The 15,416-nt window shown below is 38.6% G+C and overlaps 1 protein-coding gene across 5 annotated transcripts in view; it reads left to right on the forward strand.

Moving 5' to 3' along the window:
• Window positions 1-15,416, forward strand: part of TRPM1 (transient receptor potential cation channel subfamily M member 1) — a 116,370-nt gene that overhangs the window by 45,229 nt on the left and 55,725 nt on the right. The window lies entirely within an intron of this gene.

Here is a 15,416-nt window from a genome sequence, read left to right on the forward strand (position 1 = left end):
CAAATATTCATTTGTTGTCCAACAGTATCCCGTGGCAAGAGATTACTGTGCTTTCCTCCCTCTGTGCTGATTTAGACCACGTGGTTACACAGATCTGATCTAGGCCACACAAACCATTGAATCAGCTCAACTGATGAAGCAGCAAACTCCAACATGAGACAGGAACCTTCATAATAACATTTGTTTAAAATGTTTCCTAATGTGAGACTACACTCCTAAAACCACAAGCTCTTTTGGAAAATCTATTAAACTTGTGCTTCTCAGTCACAGAGCTGTTGAAAGTGCCAGCATGGTGCTTGTCTCTATTCCCTAATCTAGTGGAAATGGCCCATGAAATGTTACATAAACACAGTGGGGGCAAGAACATCAGCTTAGTTGACTGATTTTTCAGCTGGGGTTAGTAGTCAGCAGCCTCTGTTGCACTGAGTGCTGTCATCTGGCTCTTGAATGCAAATGTCCCTTTGGTATTGATGACTTGTAAAAATCCAGAGTGGTCCTTAAAATGCACCAAGAGCAGTTACAGGGTGTTCAGACCTCTTAGAGTCACAGATCCAAACGGGCTGAGTTAATTAATTCCTTACTTCCACTCTACACTGTGTTTTGAAAAATGGTTTTCTAAATTTCTGATTTCTGAAGAGTATGTCCCTATTTTTGTTCTTTGCTAACCAGAACAACAAACTTGGTGCATCTCTGTGTATCAGTCTCTTCCATGTTGTTTTGTTTCAGCTTCCCAGCAGTTTTTTGTGCCTCCTCTAACCAGCTGCAAGGAGACACCTATACCAACTTTACTGAGGCACAAAAGGATAAACCTAAAAAAATATAATAAAGAGAAAAATATGTTTCTTTAACCAAATCCTCTAAGTTAGTGGTTCAGTTACAAATCTGCTGCCCCTGTGGATCTCTGTTTTCTCAACACTCTTATCCATTTTCTAAACAAGACTGTAACAAATTTGTGGCTGATGTCTTCTGGATAGATATTTCCTAATCAATAATTTTATCATTGTTCTTTTAAAGTTTCTTGTCTCTTCCTCATTTCTTGTTTGACCTCTCCTAACTACCTCCTTTTGTTCTCACTCTTCACATTTTAGGCAGAATAGTACAGAGCAGATGCAGTGAGATATTAGTGAGAATTCATGAGCATAATACACACTACACCTTATCTACCCTCATTCCCTAATTAGTTAGAATCTAACTGGTGATCTTATGGGTTGTTTGCTTTTAAAACCCTGTCACTCTCATCCTGGGGCCCTGTGTGGGCACACTTGCCATCAGCAGTTATCCTTTAGGGTTCTACCAGGCCTCTAACCCATGGTCTGCTGAGGACCATCTGTTCTTTTCATGTGCCTTTCTACTGATACCAAAACAATTTCCATCTGACTGCCCTGTGCTTTGCACAAATAAAAACCTTTTGGACTGCTGCTTCTAAAGTAGATTTACCTTCAATCACCATTTATTAAATCTCTGTCCATTAAAAACCATAGCTTGCAGAAGCTGTGTGCATTAAGCCTGATTATAGAGTCAGTAGAGAAGAAGGAGGGGGCCAGCAGTTGCTATCAGTGGATTGCCTTTTTTTCTGCTTGGCTGGCTGCTGGTAACACTTGTGACAGGGTCCATGTCGGAACAGGAGTCTCATCATTTGGCTTTGATTTTGTTCTGTGCATTTGGTTTTTTATTTAAGCTGTAACTTAGTGATTGTTGGCTTCAGGAAAAAATCTGCTCAGACTACGTGACTGAAATCAGGGTTTTCTTTGATGCTGGGGTACTAGTTCCATTATGGAGGGGATTAAAAAAGGAAAGTTCACAGGTTCCTTACGGAGGATGAGTGGCTCCTTCAAACGCACTTCATTTAAAGGCTCAGCATCTGGATCACAGAGGGTAAGTCTGCAATTACCTAAATAGTACAGCCAGAGGGAAACAGCTGGAGGCACTGTTTGGCCCACTTGCTTTTAACAGCTGGTACTGTTATAAATGAGAACTATTCCCTTTGTGCTTGTTTAATAAAGATTGATACTCAGAGGTATCAGTCATGTTCATTGCACTGGTTCGAGCAATGAATCTTATTCCTGTTAGGGGAGTTGTTTCACAAGTTCTTGTCTTAAGGACCTTTGAGTTAAATGTCTCTATACAGGGCTAGCCTGTAATTATTCCTATCCATGCTCAAAATCACGTTTTGATCACTATTGATACTCACTGTTCATTACCAGTTTAGATGCAGTAAATGCAAAGACTGGTAGGATGTATATAAGATTTTGATGTGATTCACTGAACTACAGATGACAGATTCTATGAGAAATACAGTCTGTGGTTTGAATATTTGCTGTATAGGTTATGAATGAAAAGGCAGGGCAGGTGAAAGAAGACATGAGTGACTGCTTTATAATGTATGAGCTCACTGTAGTTATCGTAAGCTTGCATGTAGTAAATAAATACTAAGAATTAATTTCTTAACTGTTTTCAAGCTATTAAGAGAATTTGTGTACATATTTTGTCCATAGGGATAGATTCTTTCTGCAACAAATATAGATTAACTTCAGTTTAGGATTACATTCCAGCTCAACTGTTTTTTTCCAAACTGATTCCACTGAAATAATGAGAAATAGTTTTTCTCTAGTCTTTGAACCTCTGCAACCCTCTTACCTCTAATTTCTGCTGGTTGTCATCCCACTGTTAGTCAGATTCTAACTAAAGGGGTGAAAGGAAGTTTGAAGGAATATAAACTGAGAGAAAAATGCCACACAGGCAACTAAGTATGTCATAAAATGTTTCCTTCTCTAAGAGGATTGTTCTATACTATGTGCAGTATTGGTCACTGTCATCTGTGATTGCAAGAGAGAATATGTCTGTGTTTGGGGGACTTCTTCAGCAGAGACTGATGGTCATCACCAGGGGAATTCCACGCACCATCTCATCTCAGTATAAAGTAATTTACAGATTTACAGTGATGGTTTTTATGTACTGACTGTGGATCCTGACCCTTCTCTCTGCTAGAGATTGTCAGGCTGCATGTAATACCTGTATTACAGGCCTGATTACAGACAATGAGTGCTAGATGGAAAAAAAAATAAATGCTTCAGCTGTAATGTCCTTGGCACCAGGGCCAAGCCTAAACATTTGGAATTAAAACAGAAGGTGTTTGCAGTGGGTTCATTTTTTTTCCTCCTCTGATGGTTGTATGGCAAAGTGGCAAAATGAAATGCCAGCTAATGCTTAGCAAGTGTTACTTTGGGTAACTTTGCCCATTACTTGCACAGTTGTGTCCTGGATGCCTCATGACAAACCAGGCTGTCTTCCAAGAATCTTGAGTTTCATGAATAGCTGTGTATTGCTTGCTTTATCCCTCAGATGACTTCCAGCTTCATAGACTGGTAGTATTAACCTTATCAAATAATACAAAGAAATAATGATAAAGGAAGTTGAAAAGTATTTCACTTTTAAAATGTCCCTAGGCCTGCTTTGATACTGCAAAGCATACAGCATTTCACTTCTTGAATGGAATGAAGTCACAGTAAAATGCCCAGGCAAAAAAAAAAGCTTAATTTTGTCCCACTATTCCCATGGGAGAGACAAGTCAAGGTAGAAGGAGCACAGTTCAGATTTTGTTTTTCTTGACTTCTTAATATAAGAAAATGTTGTCTTTCAAAAGCTGAAAATTCCTTATTTTAGTCTTCCTAATTCTTTTGGTGTTTATTTGCTTTAATGTTCATTTCAGAAACTTAACTTTTGTTGAAAAAAGCTATTAGAGTTGAGTAAAAAAGTAGATTTTTATGCTCATTTAATAGGCTGTGAGTGTTACTTCTGCCAGACATTATGTGGGCTGGCTCTCTGACATCAGTGCACACTGTCTGCCTCCAGGCAGGTGAAGTTCTCATCTCTGGGAGTCAGGACATCTCAAGGCAGGACACTGGGCACTGGTGTGCTTGAGAGTGTTTAATATTGAATGTTAATTTTTGCTAATGATACAGTTGAAAACAGGAATTGAAACTGGTCTTGAATGTGTGTTTCTTGTAGAGGTGTAGTGCTTTGGCATATGTCTGAAAACCTATGCAGGAAATGGTTAAAGCCAAGTGATGTAGCCAAGCATTGAGGTTTATAATGAAAATTTCACCTGCTACTCTAATCTTTTTCCCTTTTGCCACTCTCACTCTTGCTTTTTTCTGAGGAATGTGTAGCAATGTGTGGTCCTGGCCCATGATTTTAACTTCGTTTTTACTGTAGTGGTGCTGGATACCAAAACTACTAAAAATGTATCCTGCTTAGCTCTTTATTCTGCTTAGCTTTCCTGTGTAGTCCCCCAGTTTTGACAACAGTGCTGCAGAGGAAGATAAAATTTTATTTCCTGAGCAGTTTTACAAGATCAGCTGTTGCTGCTTGCTGTGCAATTAAAGGTGTAATTCTCTACCTCAACAGAGAATGCTCCCTAAATGAAATGTCCAACCCATAATGTTAAAGAAAGGGGTGTCCTTGTGTGCCTGTGTTTTGGTTTTGTGTCTTGTAAATATCTCAGTTTATTAACAAAAGAAGCAGCTTATCTGGACGCACATCGCTGGTCTGTCTTCCCCACTAATGGGAATTACTTCAAATTACTTTTCTAGCACTAAACAATGCTTTAATCTCTGCTTGCTCTCTTCATTGATTTGATCAAAATGTCTTTAAGATGTACCTACTATGACTCATTTTCTCTTCCTCTGAAGAGAAAATAATTTTATTGAAACAGCTTTACACTCTGCATTTATTTCTGTTTGCCTGTAATTCTTCTATGCTTGTAAATTCTCTGTGATTTTTTTTATATAAGGTATATTCAGTACAAGCCTTTCAGATGCTCATATTTAAGCTTTTATAGAGTCACTAATGTATTTTATCACTGTCTCCTTCTTGGCTATCAAATGTAGTACAAGAAATTACAGTAATGCCTAATAAAAGATTTAAAGAATATTTTATGTAAATGCAATAAAAAACTTCAAAAATCTCAACAGCACTACTTTGGAAAGTATAATGGATCTTTGTAATATCTTTAAGGTAGTGCAGTATTATCCAGTGGTTTATTGGAAGAACTTCCATGAATTACAAAGGAGAAAATATTATTAGATATTCAGGCTAAGGCACATAACTTGTCCTATGTTTTGTAAATGACCAGACAAACCAGTGATGAATACATTTGCTTAGATCAGAGAGAGTGTAGCTTCTTGGCAGAAAACCAATTTTGTCTCCTCTTTAAGTCACTGTTTTGATCTGTCTTACCATTTGTTAATGAAACTTGAAAATTGATGTGAAATCCCTTGAAGTGAGTTGCAGTTTGTTAATATTAAATTGTATGTTTCATGTGTGTTCTTATCATTAACATTAAACTTCAAATAGGAAAAAAAAAAGACTAATAGGATGAATTCACTTTCTGCTCCTAAACTATTAGTCAAGCAGCTGAGATTCCTTATTGCATATCTTTTGATGGTTTAGGTGTAGGATGGTTATAGGTATAGTTGGAAGTTTTCTGTAACTAGTTAATATTGCAGTTATGGTTAAACAGATCCTTTGGTAACTGTAAAATAATTTTCATACTCATTCCTTTTGAAAGCTTCAAATTTTTCCTCCAAAACTACTGCTGTGATTAAGACATGCCAATATTTTAGTTAATGGCTCAAGAGATAAAAGTGCTGTATATTTTACATTTTGAGCAGTCAGTTGAGTGATGGAATAACTGGGGCATAATAAAATTAATTTCTAAGTACGTCAGAATAGGTTCTATATCTTCCTTAATGTTAAAAAAAATAACAGAGCAATGAAATGTAAATGCAACTGTTTTCACAGGTAGACTTTCATGGCCATAAGGGGAGATAGAAGTAGACTTATGTCTGATGAACAGGGCAGCAGGTTATCAGTTGCCCCTTTTCAAATGGACAAAGACTGCACTTAGCAGCCTGTGCAAGCTCCCAAAGTGAGACACAGCAACACAGCCTGTGCTTCTCTCTGTAATGACATCAGGAAATGTCAAATTGCAATGATTTCTATCAGAGTAGCCATTTTCTTAAGAGAAACTGAAATATGTTATAGTTGGGTATATAACTTTGTCCAGTTATGACAGATCTTTTCTACAGAGAGAATTCTGCAGGCTCTGTTACTTCCCTGCCCTGCTGGATCATCACCGAGGTGCTTTAGTGTTGATTGGATATCGCAATGCCCTTCAACAGCCTGGATTTAGAGCATTGTGAAAAACATCTGTAACAGAGTATGTGTTAAACAGCACCAGCTGATCTGAATAGCAATTGGAAATAAATCCTTTAATGCCCTAAGCAGGATGCACAATTGGCCAAGTGAGTTATAAGGTTTGTGTTTTGCTGTGAAACACCATCCAAAGGAAGAATATCAGTATAGGAGAGGATTTGTCCAATTTGAGATGTAGAACCAAAAGGTTCTCCTTGGCATGTCAGTGACCTTTTTCTTGACATCCTGGTTCTTCTCAAGGCAGACACTGCAATGTATGGCTTTTAGGAATGTGTCTGTTGTCAGGTTCCCAAGGACTCGTGTCTATTCTGCAGGAATGACTCATACAGCATAGTCAGGCACGCGGCATTGCAGTAAACCCTGTCCCTACAAGTCAGTGCATTGCAGACATCCAACAGAAGCAGCTGCTGTGTGCACTCAGTAATAGCTGATCTGTAGCATGAAGGAAAGGTTACCACAAAGACATGGAAGCTTGCTGCTTAAGACAGGATAGGAGCATGGAATCAGTGACAAGACCTCTTGCACTATGTTGCTGTTAAAGCCTCCTGTACCTCTACCTAAGGTGCTGCCTACAGACAATTGGTATGTCATGGTGGCTGTCAGCAAGGTGAATGGTATGAGTTTTGTGTGAGATTTTCTACTTTAAGCCCAGATGTTCAGCAAATTCTTAAAACTGATGGTAGCTGTTATTTACAAGGGAGCATCTCATAGAACATCTGTATGTCTGGGCAAATACTGCATATAACCCCCAGAATTTACAGCCAGTGCATCCTGTCCCCCAGCTGGATACATACATGACATAACTTCTGTACAGGACTCATGGCATGGACTGTCAGAGTCACCTTGTGACTTATGGGATAATGTTTTTTACTTTTCAGCAATTTTCTGCTGTTCTGCTCAGCAGATTATATTCACTTCTGGCAACTGTGGGACTTGCATGCATTTGTGTCTTTTGCAGCTGTGCTTTGCTGCCAGTTTCCCAACATGAATTCCACCTACTCTCACACAAAAAATCTGCCATAGTTGCTTGGTTCATGGTGCCCCTCTTGCTAGTTCTTGCTTACAGCATCTATTCAGTGGCAGACTCAAACAAGCCTAACGCAGCTCTGAATAGAGAAAAATCAGAGCAGAAAGCCTTGAGCAGTTTTCACTTTGAGTGTAGTTTTGTTGAAGCAATCTGTCAAGGTTTTCAAACTGAAACTCTCATGAATACTGAAAAATCTCTGACTTTCAAACACAGAGAACAAAAAAATGCATGTTAAAGTGCTTCTGAAGTAGATCATGTTAGAGTAGCAGGAGATGCAGAATGTGACTGTAAGAGGCCTAGGAAACACAAGCATGGATAAACAAAGGTTAAAACAATTTGTCTGGAAAGTGATATTAGTTCATGTCTCATGTAGCAATAGTAGGTTAGTTGCTCTTGCAATGAAGGATGTGGATTGAGGTACTTATTGCTTTCCAGTCCTAAGTTTGAAGAATCAGCCACTGCCTTAGAGAACGAAAACTTTCTGGTGCTTTTTCATTTCAGACTCTGCATTACTAGAATCACTTCTACAAGTCATTGAGATTCTTTTAATCTAAAGAATTAAAAATGAGATGAAAAACAAAGGCAGCAGAGTAAAGGAAGACTCAGAAAGCATTGAAAAAGGGACTTTTCTTGGGCAATGTGGTGGATTGTAATCAGCAGTTGAACTTCACTGTTTTGTTGCTACTGAGTGAAATTGGGCATCTCCCTTTTCCTGTCTTTTTTAGGTGTCTTGTCCACAGAAATAGCTTTCTCTTGTATGTGGGTCCCAATCTCCAGTGCAACCTCTATGATCTATGTTAATGTAAGAGTTAGAAAAGGTATAGCTATTTAAAACTGATTAATGTTCCTCTGATCATACACCCCCCCCCTTGCTTCAAGCCTCTTTTTAAATAAAAAGTAAGCCATGAGATAACCTGCTTAAGGGCTTAAATTTGGGTCCCAGTTTTACCTTCTAGTATGTATGTTTTGTGTTGTCAGTACCTTTTTCTGCCTTGTGCTTTTGCCAGCTGTTAACAGGGAAATTATTGATATTAGATACTGAAGCAGCAGAAGTGTCATTGTAGAGTTAGCACCTAATCCAGTTTGGAGAAGGGAGAAGTTCTGAAGACAGGCATTAGCAGGGTGGAATCAGAAAGCCAGCTGGTCTTGGAAAGTGTCATGAAGCTGAGAGGAAATAGCAAAATTTGAATGGTCTTATTTGTGAGGAGTGGAAAAGGCCTGGAAACCAATGTTACATAACCAACAGCTGGTTCATCAGCAGATGAAAAGGAGGGAGGAGAGGATTAAAGCCAGGTAGCAGGGGCTGTGAAAGGCAGCTGTACGTGCCAGATTGCCAAGGCTGGAGGCAGCAGCTGGAGCAGATCAGCTTGCCCAGGCAGAACATGGGCAGTGAGAAAAGGGAGCCTCTGCAGGACTTGAGCAAATGTGGGGAGGGTGACAGGGCACTGTTTGCTGAGCAGATGCTGAGAGAATTGCAGGAAGACTGGGAGAGCAGTGACCCAGACTAAAGAGCTGCTTCCTCACCATTTAGGCTATGCTAGAAAACAACCACACATTCAGTCTGGAACATCAATCTAATGTCAAATGAGTGAAAAACCAGAGATACACTGATGATTAATTGTGGAATAATTAAATAAGAGTCTTGCATTTAAGAAAATGAGGAGACTGCAGGTATAGAGAATGTTGATTTTTTTTCCTGTAACTATGACAACTGATTTCCTTAGTGCAGCTGGTAGTATCTTATCCAAAACTCAAGAAACTGATTAGAAGCTTATTTTTCATGCTAATCTCATAATCTTTAATGGATAATGCTGGCCTTTTCTGCCAGTAATTTTACTATTTTAGAGGAGTATGGTGCTTTTAGTGATTTTAATAACATTCCATCAACATCCAATAGCAATTTCTCTGGAGTGTGCAGATGCAGTCACCTTTGAAATATATTCAATAATTGAAGCAATTGCTCTTCCAACAGCCTGGCTCACCTGACAGGGGTTTATGCTTCATTAGAGAATTCTATGCTCACAGTGTTGATTCTGTTTTGTTAAAAGTCTGTTAAAATCCTAGATGTTCCTCATTAAGGCTCCATCAGCTAGATCATGTTAGAATTCTTAAACTGAATTTATTCCCAGGTACTGAAGATATAAAATCGCATGGCCATGAACTTTCCATAAGATAAGATTCAATATCACTAGGAGAATATCCTGTTTCTTTTGATTTAAATAGGAAGCTATAAATTCAATTTTTTGCAGTCACAGTAAAAATTAACTTATCAACTGATTACAGTGACAGTGTCTCCTCTAAGCATAAATGGCTTAGATTTTGAGGATAAAGTTGTATAAAATTTCTCCATGTCATCATTAGCACCTGCTTGTTTCAACTCTTTGTGAAGAAGTGCTGTAAAGCAGTATCAGCCTGGATAATATCCTGTTGGAAATGACATGAAAAGGCAGGCTTGTTTTATAAAGATTAATCTCTAATAATAGCACAGTAAAAGATGTAACAGCTGGTATGGATTAATATTCCTTAATATCTACTTTCATGTGATTAATAGCTGCTTAAGCTCCTACCAGTTGAAAGCAAGCAGTGGTTACTAAGCTTTACTAAATGTACTGTTTGCAATTTTTTTAACAGAATAGACATTTAAATGTTTTCCATTTTTTATTTCCGGTGGTTTTAGTTTCTCTCCTACCCAATATTCCTGTTGTAGGTCACGTATTAAAAATTTCTTTCACACAGAAAGGGAGCAATGAGTTGTTCAGGGGCTCATCCTCTTGTTTCTGATACACAGTACCCAAGAGTATTCCCAATATGAGCATTGGTACAGTCATTCTAATACAATCATTAACTTTTATATTGGTTTATTTCTTAATGTCTTTTACAGATTTGATGGGTGAAGAGGAATGCATTTGGCTTTAGATTTGATGTTCACAATAAGTAATAAATACCTTTGTCCAGTTCTACACTGTTGGTGGTGATTTTTATGTTGTATTTTTGCAAATGTAAAATCTTTTTCAGTTTGGAACTGAAGAGTAAAGGGTAAATTCCAAAGCTTTTTGAAAGATTTATTCAGCATGTGATTAGCTGGATCAGTGCTCAGAGCCTAGGGTTTGCTGTTTTGAAATTACATCTTAATCACTTAATAATTTACCTAAGTTTTATTGACATGAGTCCCCTAAATATTTTCAATTATAGATGTGGATTTGCTCATGAAACTGAAGATTGCAAATCCAGGTGGGAATCAGGTGTGTGCAGCTCATGAGCTGACAATTTTTTTTTCCATTTAATGTCTATTAAATTCAGAGGTCAGCTGTGAGGCTGTTCTGGGTCAGTCCAGAAATCTGTGCTGCCCAGAGCTAGAATAAGTCAAGGGAGTGCTGCAGAACAGGGAAAGATGTAGTTCCTCTCCCTCAGAGTTTGCTCCCAGACAGAGATATTTCAGGTAGGGACTGTGTGGGCCAGAGGTAGTATTGGGTGATTTAGGTGAAATTATGTTGTTCCCTTTTAGTCAGCACAGTATCCTTCACCAAGATGTTCTACAGCTTAGCTGCAAGTTGTACACAAGTGTGCAAGTCAGCTTGAGCTCATTAGTTTTGGAAAATAGTTTTTTATCAATTATGGGTTTTTTTAGCCTTAGTATCCCAAGTTGAGAATCTTTGGATTTTGCTGTTGAATTTTGTAAATGGTTTTGTATTTAGTTCTGATTTCATGTCACAGTTCTGTTGAGCCATCCTTACAAAATCCTGATTCTTCTCATTCCCAGAAGCAGATCAGACTTTGTATTTGTTAGGCTTAGGTTTGAACAGAGCAGTTGAAAGATGAAAAGTCAGTGTTTTCCTAAAGCACTAGCTCTGAGCATTGAAACAGTGACACGAGATGACCTGCCTTCACCAAACACGAGTAAGTCTGGCTGTTCAGCAGTGTCTTTCATCCTTAGAGAGTCCTGAACTGTTGTATCAGCTTTCTGTCTTCAGAATAGTTAAATTACCAGAGAAATGCCTCCACCTTCTTAGAAGGATCTTGACATCAAGTAACACTAATTTTTGTTCTGTTTTAATGATAGTTCTGTGGGTAAATAGTGCTGCATGTAGATTTTCTGGTAAACCAGAAAGCTGGGAGGAGGAGGATCCTCTCAGGACCCAGGGGCAGCCAGGCTCAGAACGACACTGACCTCATCTAAAAGCATTCTTTGCTTTTGGTTCCCCCCCAGGCACACAGCCACAATGATCACCCCCATAGCCCAGTGCCTGATCTCTGCTGTTGCCTCTTGTTACCTGCTGTAAGGTATGAGGGCTGTGAACAGCTGAGGCAGGTTGGCACTGGAGATTAGCCTTGAGTGTATCTGGATCCTGATCCTTCTGGGCCTTTGGAAGTACAGACACCTCCAGAGAGCCCAAGAGAGGCTGTGTTCCAGGAGCTCAGGATTACTGTTGCATTTGTGTATTTCATTCAGGAAACAGAGGAAAGGAAATAACTGGCTTGTTGGAAATGGCTGGCCCAGCGTATTTGTCATTAGTGTCCCACCCCAGTCTGTGGCCTAGTTAATTTTAATCATTACTTCCCTCTCCCATTATAAATCCTATGGTATTAACGTTTTCCTGTTGATAAAGCTTTAGTAGTTGGAATAAATAAACCCACTAATGCAGTCTCTGATCCTTCTGCTATTCACCTGTGTCACTCAGTAGGATTTCCAAATGTTTTTTCATTTGAATTACAGATGTTCTGAAGTAATGTTTTTTCAAGTACTAAGGGGAGAGCCTTGTTGCCTTTATTTTGTATAACAGCATATTAGGAGGAAGGCACAAGGACACTTGAATTTACTTGCAACTACTTGAATTTAAGCTTTTAATGCCATTTTCCATCCTCTCTGGCCTCTAGCTGCTGAGGAGTCTCCATTAGGCCCTTTGGGATACAAGCCCTGGGTGGGTGCTTTAGAGACATCAGGAATCTGAACTGGTGCCAGGTGTGGGTTCAGGCACCTGAGGAAGAATTTAAAAATTCTTTTGGTAGAAAATTATGTGAGTTGGTGCCACAAAGCCCTATTAATCTTATGGGTCTAATTAGCAAACTCTGCCTGAATCAAGAGCTAGAGCAAGTCATCTTGTTGTCACCTTGATTTTTTTCTCTGAAAGGAAACAGAAGCTATGAAAATTTCATGGAATGAAGATAAGGGGGGTGGTATTTAACTTGGTCAGATTGCTTTGATTTTCAAATAATTGTCATGTTGAGAAGGTAAAATATTCTACTGATATTAAATTTTCACTAGCTTATACGTGCTTGAATGATTCTACTGCTCTTCAAAGTGTTCAATCGGTTAAGTGCTTTTGTTTTCTATGCACAGGCATACAAAACATCAAATGCATTTTACTGTTTTGTTAGAATACTACTTAATTTAGAGTAGATTTGAGTAATTTAGAATGAAAATATACTGGTAAAACATTTTTGTCAAACTGTGTTATGGTTGCAGAAATGCTAAATAAAATGTGAGTTGAAAAGGACATAAAAACTGGGCTGCAAACCTATTTAATTCCTGTACACAAAATAAGGAAGCTGTGTTGCTTAAGTTGCTTTCTGGAGCAATATGTAGAGAAACAGTTGAAGCTTGAATGAGAGTGTTTGCAGTTGAAGCTTTCAGTGGTCAGAATTACCTAACACCAGTTCCAGCAGTATTGACAGGCTCTCAGATCATGTATTCCAATAATTCTAAAAGAGATGTGATTTCCAGGCTTTCTGGCAAAGTTACACAACATTCAAAACTGATTTCTTAGAACTGTAGTGTGGGCTTAACCTTAAGTGGTGTTTGAAATCCACATTATATTTTGTTGTTGGCTATATGCAGCAGGTATGAGTCCTTTTCCCCAGCTGCAGTGCTTTTACATTGCTATTTTAATTTTGCTCTACTGGTATCTGCAGCAGGATTGCTTTAGTTTAAATGAAACTGTACTTACTTATACAGCTACTAACCAGAATTACCATTAGAGTATTATTCAAATAACTTCTATGTGAATACCCATTATTTTCTTAAGTCTCCACTGGATAAGTGGCCTGATGAACTTGGGGAAAATGTAGGCACACTTCTGTGAAGCTTTTGTAATTACCAGCAAAAAGATGGACCTTTCCCCCATGCTGATGGAATCCATTACTCAGGACAGAAGTTAACAGTTCTCCTTCTGCTATGTTCAATTAGAAGATAACACAGATTAATGTCCCATATATCCCCTGGATGGATGATGGGATTGGGAATAACCACAGCAGCCACTTGCATTTTCTGCATTTGTGCATTCAGTGTGTCCTGCTCACAGGGACAGGCACCCAGCTCAGCCTGCTGAGGAATGTGTATTACCCCACAGTGTTTGCCTCTGGGCCATCCAGTGCTGAGGCTGGGGAACAGCTCCAAACCTTCCTGTCTCCCACAGCAGCAATCACATGGACAGACAGAGGCTTTCCAGCTGTCTCTGACATTGCCATTCTGGCAATTTCCCAATATAAGGGGTAAGCACATGTGTGTAACAGCATAGAATGAAGCATAGGGACTGTCCATCCAGCTTCTCTGGGGTTGTCTTCAGGCCAATACTTAGTGCCCTGCCTGAAGAGGTGTTTGAGCCCCTGGTTTGTTCCTGCAAATTGTATTGGAAAAAGTGTTCAGTACCAAGAGAATTCTCTACCAAATCATGTTTATCAGTGTATGGAAAGGCAGGATGTTGAGTGCCGGTACAACCTTTGCTGGTGTGTTTCCAGGCTTATGCAAGGTGATTAACAGTAAGTCAGAATAAGAAGGTGTCACCTTCCTGAGGTTTTCCTGGCCTTCATCATGTTACTGATTTAGTCTTCTTTCAACAGCCAGATGCACTTGGATTAGTCAGCCACTAGATAGAGCTGTGTTATATAGAAAGGACCTCGCTCTGCAGTATTACATTAAAATTTGGTATTCCCTAGTAGTGAGCCAGAAAAATGGATCAGTTGTTGCACAGGACAGATATCAGATATTACAGTGTTCTTTTTCCAAGATGCAGTAAATTCCCCCTCCATCCCCAATTATACAGTATGATCATGGATCTTTTCCAATTGTACCTTATAATAAGACTTCAGTGAATAGTCCAATTTAATTCCTATACATTAATTATTAAATAAGGCATATCTTTAAATTACCACAGCAATTAATTTTTAATCAAGCAGCCATCATAGAGCTGTTTTATTATGACTGTGGACAGGAACCTTGAAAGCAAAGTTTGTATTACATTTTTGATTTTTTATTTCCCATTTTCCCCTTCTCCCTTTCTCTCCTTTCCAGTGCTGAGAAATGCTCCCATATGGATCAAAGGGCCATAAACATGAGAAAAAGGAATTACCTGCAAAATTATCTAATAAAACTCTGAATAAGATTGCTCTATTTACTACTTTATGTATTTTTATTCTAATTTATGTAATTTATAGTACAAAACTTCTGAGATTTGTTTATTATAATAAAATATTAGCAAAACAACTAGGGATACGTTTAGTCTTTTGACTGTTTCAGATGTTATTTACCAAATTTGTATTGAACTGGTACTAAACTACACTGTGTGCTTGAGGCTGCTGAATACAGTATAAGTCATACTGAAAGATTTGCAAAAGTTGTATGAAAGTTGAAAATGTGTGGATTTGACAGCTTCTTCTGGCAGCAAGTACTGCTGTAAGAACAGGATAAAAACAGCTTGCCTTCAGCAAAAACTACCAATGGCATCCTGTAGCTTCAGCAGGTGCAGGCCCAGACATTGTACAGATTATTCCATGTGTGTTCTGGCAGTGTATTGAGCCATGAACAGAATGAAATACCTCTGGGTGTTTCTTAGTGGCCCTCGTTGGAACACTTCCAAAGCACAGCACTTGCAGCCAGTTCAGTGGGTGAATGTCTTGCAGCCATGAGGTCGTAACAATCAAAGTTTTCTAGAAAATTCACACATTTAATTATTCTAGTTTCAATTTTTATATTCCATGGTTGAATTAATCAGAGTCCATAATACACACTTTGTCAAACACAAGCAAAAATTTTAATAGCCAGTGTTATGAGTGTGTATTTGATTCCATTTTGTTCTCCGTTCTTGCCAATAAAATGGCACTCAGCCTGCTGGTTGAGTGGATTTGTGATTCTTTCCAAGGATCAGCTGTGGATTAGTGAAGTGCAGCTGGTGTGTTT

The sequence above is a fragment of the Parus major genome, chromosome 10 (genome assembly GCF_001522545.3).
Source record: "Parus major isolate Abel chromosome 10, Parus_major1.1, whole genome shotgun sequence".
Taxonomy (NCBI): domain Eukaryota; kingdom Metazoa; phylum Chordata; class Aves; order Passeriformes; family Paridae; genus Parus; species Parus major.